The sequence below is a fragment of the Arvicanthis niloticus genome, chromosome 3 (genome assembly GCF_011762505.2).
Source record: "Arvicanthis niloticus isolate mArvNil1 chromosome 3, mArvNil1.pat.X, whole genome shotgun sequence".
In the NCBI taxonomy this organism is placed as follows: Eukaryota; Metazoa; Chordata; class Mammalia; order Rodentia; family Muridae; genus Arvicanthis; species Arvicanthis niloticus.
The window spans coordinates 32323183-32334742 of record NC_047660.1 but is presented as its reverse complement, the minus strand read 5'-3'; positions in this window follow the sequence as shown (position 1 = coordinate 32334742).

Below are 11560 nucleotides of genomic sequence, written 5' to 3'. Positions count from 1 at the left end.
TCTCACATCCCAGGTCTTTTGTACATTCTAAAGAGTCCCCTACTTCCTACTCCCCAGGTTACCTATTTCCATTCTTTCTGCTGGCCCTCAGCTTCACTCCTGTGTAACCCCAGACCCCAATAACTGATCACATTCACCTTTTCCCCTCCTTTTCTCCTCTCCCATCCAAGTCCCTCCCTCCCTCTGTCCCTCCTTCCCTGGTGATTGTTTTCCTTTCAGTCCCAAAAGGGATTGAAGCAGCCTGACTTGGGCCATTTGGCCTGTCAACATTCTTGATTTCTGTGGATTGCATCCTGGGTATTCTCTAATTTTGACTAATATCTACTTATTAGTAAAAACATACTATGTATGTCCTTTTGAATTTGAGTTACCTCACTCAGGATGATATATTCTAGTTCCATTTATTTGCCTGCAAAACTCAGGATGTCCTCTATCTTTATAGACTAGTAGTATTCCATTGTGTAAGTGAATTACATTTTCTGTCTCCATTCTTCCATTGTGGGACATCTGTGTTATTTCCTGCTTCTGACTGTTACAAAACTGCTATGAACATAGTGGAACAGGTGCCCCTGTGGCATGGTGGGTCATCTTTTGTGTATAGGCACAAGAGTGGTACAGATGGATCTATTTCCAGTTTTCCAAGGAACATCCAGATTGATTTTCAGAGTGGTTGTACCACTTTGCAGTCATTGGAGGAGTGTTCCTCTTTCTCCAAATCCTTGACAACATGTGCTGTCAACTGAGTTTTTGATCTTAGCCAGTATGACTGATGAAAGGTGGAATCATCGGGTTGTTTTGATTTGAATTTTGTTGCTTCTGTGTAGCTTTCTGCATACTTACTTGCTTTTTATATTCATGCTTGCCTTTTTCCATTATCTAAAATTCCAGAAACATCAAAGTTTCATGGAGTAGACACCAGTATATTAGGCCAATTATTCATGTGAAGAAAGCTGTTCTTTGGAGCAGAAATAATCACCCCCCCCCCCCCCGGGAACTAGCTTTTTATTCAAGTGGCAATGGGTTTCTTAGGCCATTTGATAGAAACAGAACAGACATTTAGCTGAGAACATTCAACTAACCACACAATATCAGTCATCTTTCTAATGTCCTAGCTCATTTTAACTTAAAACTCATGTCAGTGCCCAATAAATGGACTCATATCACTGGACTTTGTTATGTACTCTCCACAATGTAGTTAATCTAACTTCCTCCATTTGAGTCTAACCAGTCAATGAGTGACCTACTGGGACAGGAATTTAAACCTAGCTTATTGTGACAGATTTGTGCTGGGAATTGAGCCTTAAAACACCTGGTACATTATAAAAAAAGAATGCTTGATCTAATAAAAATAAATATACTTTATTAGAAGCTTCAGGCTTACACAATGGTGGTTTGTGTTTGGAAGTATAGATGTATTTGATTTTTTACAGATGTTATTTTACTACACTGAAAATACTATGGAAAACACCTGAAAATTTGAGGTACTGTCATGTGTATAGTTTCTATTTTGTTACTTACTCAATTACTCTAGTTCTTATAATCTACTTATATCGTAACAGTTGTGCATCCTAAGTTCAACTAAGGTATCTTACATAATTTTTAACTTATCATGTGCCAGTCATTGCCTGTGGTAGAATCTAGAAGTCAAAGGAAAAGCAAGGATAATTGCAAGCCTTTACTTGTTCATTTGGGGCTATGTACATAAGTAGATATCTATGGTAACATATTAGAGTGGGAACAGTTCATCCACTTAGTCCATGGAATGAATGTTGGTACCATTTATGCCATGAGTCAGAGATTGTCAAAATAAGATGGGCTATAGTGGCTCAGAATTATATTGTATTTGGGTAAGTAAAATCATACATTGTATTTTACAGAAAGTTGTGATTCAAATTAGAAAATAGTAACTCTAAAGTAGGAAATATAAAAATGTACTGGAACATTCTGGGAATTTTGGTCTATATTTAGCACTCAGCTTTAGTTCTATACAGAACTGTGAGTCAGACCAATTTTAAATAAAACTGTGACATAAACACATAGACATTTTTAGAAAGATCACTTTGTAGGCAGTGTTAAGGCCCAACTGGACATGATTAATTCCAGAAACAGAAAGACTAAGATGATTTCAGAATGCTACATAGGTCACTGGAAGAAAGAGAAATGCAGTGATTGGCAAATGACCAAAAGACTGTTCAGATACTAAAATTTGACTCTAGAAAGAATGTGTATTTATGGCTGCAAAATAGCTTGTGCTTGTGATATCATGACTCAGCAATGCATATGTACTTCTTATAATGCAATCACAACATATGTGTGCCTGCAGACTCCCTACATTTACACTGTTAAAAAAATACTAGTCAGATGTATGATTACATTTCAATGTTAGCTATCTATTACAATGTTTGTTGAAAACATTTTAAAATTATAATTTGAAGAACAACACATCAAAATTGTAAGGAGATGTTTGAACATGATATTCAAATGAAAAAACCCTGTACCTCTCTGGACACTTTGAACATGTTTCTGGACATAAATGTTCATTATGGGAATTTGCAATAAGATTGTTAGAGGCCTCCTGACCTCAACTTTTTCTTTGAGATTGTATAGAAGAATATTCAAACTCTAAGAAACTAAAATGTTACACGGATATTTGTTGTTCAAGGTTCATAAAATTATAGTGCCAGTAACATAAGAATGAGAAAATAGTGGAAATGCTGTAAATATAAAGTACACATCATATCATAGATCCTGTCTGTGATCCAAAGTCAATTTGGTTCAATTTAATTTCAAAAAATGAATATCAGTGTCTTCCTCTGCATCAACCCTTGTATAATGTTTGGAGTGCTAAGTAATACCTGAAAATATAAGATCCAGGGAATTATGTCATGAATGTAAACAGTCACTACATTAACACAGATTGGAGAAGGACATAGTAATTATGTTTTACATAAAAATTACATTGTTACAACTCTAAATACAAATTCAAAATCTATTATTTAATTAGGAATAACAATCATGCTAATAAAATCTCAGACTTTGTATGATAAAATTTTAGATCTATGAAAATATATATTGATACTATTTGATGTGAATAATGAATTTGAAAAGATTTTAGAACTAAACAACACTGTGATAAAAATACTGCAGCTTATGTAGCTTCTGAGCTACCCCACACATATTCTATTGTACTTTTGTTTCATTCCTAATAAATTAAATGTATTTCATTCTAAGTAATGAAAATGGAAACTACATATGACACATAGGTCTTAGAATTACAATAATTAGAATAATTCTTCTTGAGCTTGTGATATCACTGCATATCCTCATAGCAGGATTGCCCTTCCATTTTGATTTTAAAGTTATTTAGACATTCAAGAAAGTACATAGGTGGGCATGTGTAAAACACAATAATGTGCATATACATTATAGCAATTAATGAAAAGAGCAAGGAGAAAGATAAGAAAGAAAGCAGAGAGAGGCTCATAAGAGAGCTTGCAGATAAGAAACCAAAAAGAAAAATTATGTCATCCTATTATATTCTCAAAAATAAATAAAATAATTAAAATAAAAAATCACACCTGTGACAGTATTGCCTGTCAAAGGGATAAAATTCATTCACCCATTTTGCCAATGTTCAAAGTGAAGTGAGACTTTTTTTTCTTTTTAGTTCTTATTCATGTGAGCACAATGAAAACATAAAAAAAAAATAAATAAAATCTGCTCAGGTCTCTGAGTTCTTTACATGCAGCAGTGGGGTTTGAGACAAGCAGAGAAGAGCAGCAAGCTCCAGGCACAGCTCAGGAGCAATTACTGTAGATGACAGTGTTTACTCTCTCCAGGAGATGTCACTAAAGACTGTCAAGGACAAGCTTCACCTATTTCTGACAACTATAAAAGCTGAGAAGATAGAGGTGGTAGGGGATATAAAGCTTTACTCACACTGAAGATATATTTGTCCATTTTTACTTTGTTCCATCTAGAAGAAAAGAAACAAAAAGTACATTTTTATAGGCGATTTTATTTCTTGCTAATTATAGAAGGCATTTTTTATCTACCATGATTGATATACTGCTTCAACGAGAGAGAGAGAGAGAGAGAGAGAGAGAGAGAGAGAGAGAGAGAGAGAGAGAGAGGAGTCAGTTCTTGTCTTCTGTATACTAGGATAAAAGCTTTTCTCCAAAAATAAGCCAAAAAATAATCTCAGGTCAAAGTTGATTCATAAAATTTGTGATATATGGCTTTAAATTTTTTATTTTAAATTAAAACGAAACTATGAAGAAACCCCCAAACAATACAAGCTATTTTCAAAGCTACTGTTTGTCCTCTACAAATTGATGATAAATCCTATTATTTTAGACAAAAGCTATATAACTCATCGAACATGGAACAGTCAAATTCCTGCCTTTCTAGAATCTTCACCAAAATTACAAATATTCATGGTACTGAAAGGTAGTTGAAAGAGTTAAAATTTTCAAAAACTCCTAACAGGCTGAGCAGAACCAAGAGTGTAGGTCAGCTTGGTCGTGAGCTCTGTGTTTCAGGAACTTGACTGACCACAAGATAGATGGTTGAATACAAATAGGCTCTTGAGAATAGCCTATACATGACTCTTCCTTGAACTCTGTCACAAACTGAATAATAGGCTGAGACTTTCCACAGGTACTCTCCAATAACCCCCGTTCACTCCCCCTGGGTTGTGGTTTCCCCCCCTGGATTGTAGTTTTTTTCTTGTGGTTTTTGCCTTTAAATTTTATCTGCCTCCAAAGCCTGGGGTCAGACCCCACTACCCCTGTGTGGGTCATGGGTCTTGACCTCAGTATGCTGATCAAAATATGCCTCTTGCTGATTGTATCGAGTTCGATGTTTTTGAGTTATTGGGTGGCCATGAATTCCTGAGGCTTGGGTGAGGTCCTCCCTTCATGGGGGTCTTACATATTCAGCACATTACTAAAGGACAAAGCTAAACACCAACTCAGATATGAACACTTTGATCTATAAAGATAACATGAACATAAAACGTGGTAGTCTCAAGGTGAAACAAATTTGTGAGATTAAGCAACCAATATCTGATTGAATTTAAAGTCCACTTAATAAGATGAATCAGATCGCTGACACTGATTGATGACCAAGAATCAGAGACTAGATAGTGCAGGGAATAAAGAGAAAAGCAAATACTATTGTTCTTTAAAACCTAGCAAAAAAAAATAAATAAAAAAGAAATAAATGAAGTAAAAAGACCCCTAATGGCATCCTGCTCTACTCATAGGCCAGTGCTTTTTTCAGCCGTCATCAGGAAAACTTCCTACTGCAGAAAAGTGAAATAAACAAAGATATCTACAGTGGGAAAATTATGTGCAGTGGAGGAGTTGGGTAAAGAACTCTGTGAGAGGCTATGGGGAGTGGGGCAACATTTGGAATATGAATAAATGAAGAAATTAATTTTTAAAAAGAGTTGAAACACTCAAAAGAGAAGGAAATTGTATTTTGAAAGGAAGATGGAATGACAAACAAACAAACATCCTCCCCAGCAAAACTTGAGTTTTTGATCTTAGCCATTCTGACTGGTATAAGGTAGAATCTCAGGGTCATTTTGATTTTCATTTTCCTAATGACTAAGGATATAGAGCATTTCTTTTAGTGTTTCTTGGCCATTCGAGATTCCTGTGTTGAGAGTTCTCTGTTTGGTTCTGTATCCCATTTTTTAAAATTGAGTTATATAGTTTTGTGGAGTTTAACTTCTTGAGTTCTTTGCATACTTTAGATATTAGTCCTCTATTGGATGGTGGGTTAGTGAAAATACTTTTCCAGTCTGTAGGTTGCCATTTTGTCATATTGACAGTGTCTTTTGCCTTATAGAAGCTTTGAGATGTCATGAGATGTCATGAGATGTTTGAGATGTCATGAGATGTCAAAAATGTACCAATTTTTGATCTTAGAGCCTGAGCCATTGTTTTTCTGTTCAGGAAATTTTCAGCTGAGGCAATGTGTTTGAGGCTATTCCCCATTTTCTCTTCTCTCTGATTAAGTTTTTCTGAAGGAAAACTTTCACCAGCACATGTAGTAGCATGTATCTGTGCATATTTTAACTTTTGTCAAATTCACAACTAAGAACAACCACCATTATAATGATACACTTCTACAAAATTAGACATAGTGTAACAATAACTTCTCACTTACCAAATTTTGTCTTTTTATTTTGTTTTCAATTTTACCTCAGTAAATAATTAGAAATACTGATATTCCATGTACAAGAGAGCAATATAGCATTTAACATAATAGATGAGTTCTGAAAAAATGCATGTGGCATGATTTCTCATCATTGGAACACTGCAGAGTGCATTCATCATGTGAGGATAGTGATACCTACCATTAGTAACTGACATAATTTAATAGAATTACTTTGATATATAAAATCTGCCATTCAATGAAATGTCACTTTCCTATCCTTTACTGTATAGATGATTATATACCTGAGATTAGGGCAAGAACAATATCTTGACAGTGAAATGTAGTATAGGTTTATATAAATATGTTTAACTTAGGCAGCTAGGATACTTTCTGATTAGGCAGAAAGGATGAAAAATTGAGTAATGACAAGTGTAAGAAAAGGTGGACAAAGAATCAGATATTTGAATACTATGAATGTACTGGATTGTGCAAGTCACTGGATATGAGGTTGAACAAACAGAACTTGTTTTAATTGGTTACTTTGAGTTGAACAATCTGGACGAGTTTGACAATCTCGTAATACAGCTTGTGATTCATATTCACACTGTGCAACAGAGCTTTCACATTCCAGCTACTATTTTTACCTTTATGACTTTATGGACAACATCTGTTTCAGTATCAGAAGAGAAACTGACTTTTGAACCTAATTAATAGTGTTCTTTATGGTTGACTTAAGTGACTCTCATACAGATTTTGCTTATGCTAATGTACTTTACATTCTAAAATTAGAGCTTCATCTATACTTAGCTTCAAACACATTTATAATGTCTATGCTGCCTTTTAAAAAGACATATTTCAAATTAGAAACATCCATTTCCTGAAAAGGAGAAACTATATAAAATATTATGCCCTTTTATATCCTTGAAGTAAATCTTACCTAGTTCTGCTAAGATGTAAAAACAAGAAAGAATTCTAAATTATGTTTTAATTATAGTCCAATATTTTACCTTAATATTGCCCAGGTAGTGTCTCCTTATTATAACTTTTTAAAAAATTATCTTTAATCTTTTTTACAGTCCAGTCCAGATCCACCCTCTGACAATTCCTCATCTTATTTCTTGTCCCCATTCCCATCTCCAAAAGGATGTCCCTAAAACTCCCCACCCTGCCAGGCCTCCCCATGAGGCCTCAAGTCTCTCAAGTATTAAGTTCTTCTTTCTGAGATCAGGCCAGGCAGTCTTCTGCTGTATCTGTGTCAGTGGTTTCAGACCACCTAATGCATGCTGCCTGGTTTGTGGCTCAGTGCCTGAGAGAGGTCCAGATTAGTTGAGACTGATGGTCTTCCTATTGCGTCACACTACTCCACAACTTCTTCCAGCCATAGTTATAATTTTTGAAAAATTTCTTTAGTGCCTTTTATAGTAAAGGGTATCAGGCATTCTAGAGTGAACCATAGCATATATGAAAGTGGTAAAGAACCACTTAATCAGAGCATTCTTTAATATGTCCTATATATTTTCTTAAGAGTTCTATTATAAGACATTCCTATCATTGTGGGTATGCTTCAACATTGAAATCACAGACACACACACACACATACACACACACACAAATGCATATGTTTCCAAATGTGCACACATATTGTCACACATGTACATGTATGCTAGGAAGGATGGAAGTGGGGGCTAAGGAGAACAGGGTTTTTACATGAATGTGCTATGAAAGACAAGGGCTTTCCAGATTTTTCATATCTCCACTTCTCTAATTTCCTTCCTTAGATACTTCACAGAAATTATTACAGTTATCACAGTTTCTTAATTGTAGGCTATGGGGGTAAAAATGTGATTTACTCTATAGCCCTAAACTCTTTAGCACCAGGTCCCAACAACAGAAGTGCCAAACTACCAACATTTCATTCAAAATGCCTGATCAAACAATTACATTAAAGTGCATGAAGAGTTTCTTACTGTTAGGCAATTTGAAATGGCAAAACAAATTAAAGCTTCTATAGGCTTCAAGGCAAATAATAAGTCCATTAGAAATAAATAATAAAAAATAAAGGATGTTTTATGTGTATAATATTGTAAAATGGTATTTAAACTACTATAAGTAGTTCAAATAAGATTGTAATAAAATCACAGAATCCAAATTATTATAAAAACTACCATAATAAATAATGATAGTATTCTAATCTTGTCCAAAATGACATTCATTGTCCTAATAATATTAAATTTAAAATAATACATATAGTTATTAAAAGCATGGAAGCAATTTAGTATGTAGTGCCTATGTAGAAATTTTATTATGATAAGAAATATACTTACTAATGAATGTAATAAATTTTTATATAAACATTTTTATTTAATAATTAATTGATTGCAAAATCATTGTTTTTTACCAGCATTTTAATATCATAAAAGAACAGAGTCTCATTTTTTGTGGATTTACTGTTACAAAATCATGATATGATATTCTATATATAGTATATCTGTATATACTTGTTAAATATAATAACTGAATTTTCTCATCCAAATGATTTATAATCAACAAAATATTTGGCCATATCTTTTTCTTGGCCATATCTTTGGAGGTTTTTATTACTACTGTGAGTCAAGACATCAAATTCTGAAGTTATTATCATGAATAAATTAAGACTAAAATCCTACTGAGTATTTTTGTTTTAGTTTTCTGGAATCTGTCTAAAACACTCAAGTTCTTTGTGTTGACATGTGGATTTATTAAGTGTGCATTGATCTCTACAGAACAGATTTTTATGCTATGCAGTTCAAAGTACGAAGGGAGGTAAGGGGCTGTTCTCACAGTGTATGTCCATATAAATTACATCAAAACATCACTAGGTCAGTGTTCTCTACAGAACCAGAACTGATAGAATGAATGTGTATATGTGGTTCATCAGGATGATTTAGAGTCTGAGAACCAGCAATGCTTGTCTCTTAAAGGAAAGTTCAATAGTTGCTCAGATCATCCACAATGATGGATGAGATATTTCAGTTGTTCTTCAGTATATATCAGAAACCTGAAAATTTATTCTATAATACTAAAGAAAGGAGGGGATTTTCAGTGAGATTGAAGGATATCAGGGCAAAGAACAAAAGTTTCCTTCCTCTATGCCCTTTATATAGGCTGCCACAAGATGATATGACCCACCTCAAGAAATACTATCCATCCATATATTCATGCAAGAACAAAATATTCTCACAGCTACACCCAGCAGTTTGAGTTTAACTTAATTGCAGATGTAGTCAAGTTGACAACAAAGAAAGACCATCACACCAGGTCTAAATATATCTATAATATCAAGGGGACTTGGTTAAGAACTAGAAATCTTATTCATTTCTGGAAGTAGAAAAGCTATTTATAAGGGATATAGGAACAGCTATATCAGGTCTTTATAAAAGATTGTTACTGTTATAGCACGCAAAATATAACTTCTTGTGAAAGAAAGGTCATACTCTACATAAGCCATAAAATCAAATGGTAATTGATATTATTGGTATTAATTATAATTATTATACAACTTACTTTTTCTAGCATGAGTAAATAAGAATATAAAAGAAAAATGTCTTCAAACATGGTGGTGGTTACTTAGTTCTTTAAACAAATTTCTGAGTGAATAATTTATTCATATTAATTCAGAAATTTCTCTTACACTACTGTTAATAAAATTTGAAATAAGAAGCATTGTTTAGCAATTCTCAATAACATTGTGTGTGTAGTTTTATTTGTGTATTGTGTGTGAGAGAGAGAGAGAGAGAAAGAGAAAAGGAGAGACAGAGAGAGAACTTGTGTGTGTGTGTGTGTGTGTGTGTGTGTGTGTGTGTGTGTATTATTTGGGCAGGTTTTCCAGGCTGGACTCCCAATAATTCTGTACACTGGCATAAGGTAAGCTTGAATTCATGAATTTTGTGACATATGTTTTTTATTTTTGAGTATAAGAGCATTATTAGCTCTTATATTATATTATTATATCTGATCCTTTACTCCATAACTATATTTTATTAAAGAAAATCATCTACTCAATATTGTCTTTATTTTTAAATACATATCTGCATTTGGCTATTGTGTGTATGTTTGCACCTGTATACATGCCATAATGAAGGGTGAGAGGTCAGAGGACAACTAGTGTATCCTGTGGTTTAAACTCAGATTATTAAGGAAGATTGCAAATGCCTTTGCCCACTAGAGAATCTCACCAGCATTGTTTATCCTTTAACTAACATTTTTTTATTAAAAATTGAAATAAATACACAAATATAAAAATGGTAAATGGACAAAATTACACATGTGAATATGAATTTTGACAAGTCGATTATACTTATTAAATTTTATTTGTGTATAGATTTGAATATGTAGGTTTTAACTCCTACATAAAGCAAAAAAAAACTAAGGTGCAAATATTTTATTTAACATAATAATTACTAGTTTCTGGTTCCATCGTTCTCCTTTGATTCTTTATACAAATGTGTCTCCTTTCTCCTCAATTTAAGTCTTTTCCCTTTGGCCCCTTAGTAATTTTCTGGTCTTTCTTGCATCCATGTGAAACAAAGGATGTCAGCATAGAGGAAGGAGGACAGGAATGGGTGTAGATGATGTTAAAATCCTTTTGAAATGCCATATGGAAAAGCCAGTAGTATAGAAATTTCTTATATACAGGCATACAGAAATACCAGTTAAAATACAGTTACATTGTAATGGAGAGAAAATGTGCCTGCAAGATAGCACAAGTTAAGAAATAAAAAGGCTAGTGCTAGGAATGGATCAACACTTTTGAAGTTGTTGGCTAGGGAGAACCCACAGCTATGCAGACATTGTAGACTAGTGACAATCCTCTTGATTAGTAGTACTTGACAGTAAGACTCTATTAATGAAGACACCAAAATTGAATCATGATACATGGAAAAACCAAGCTAAAGCTCACCTTTAAGCTTCATCACTATTGGCTAATTTGCAAAGCTATATGCACTATTAGAGAGAAAATAATTATCCATCTTACACAGCAATGAACCTCATGAGCTTCAGTGATGATTGACTTGACAAGAAATGCACACTGGTGCATTAGTTATGAAGATAATAGAAGTAAATCAACCACTCTCTGATTGGACTTAAATCATATTCCAAATCATGAACTACATTACTGGCATTGTTATCAGGACAAGAAGGTATTTCCTGGCAGGTCATCAGTCATATGAGAGACTACATTACAATTTTTTTCTTCATTGAAAGGGCATACTAAGATACTGACTCTTACAGAGTTATCATTACACCAATAGATCAATGCAACTCTCAGCGATTATCAGAAAATTCCTATTTGCATTCGGTAGTAATAACATAGATATAAAACTGGTCAAGGTGGAGAGAATGCAAAAGTGGA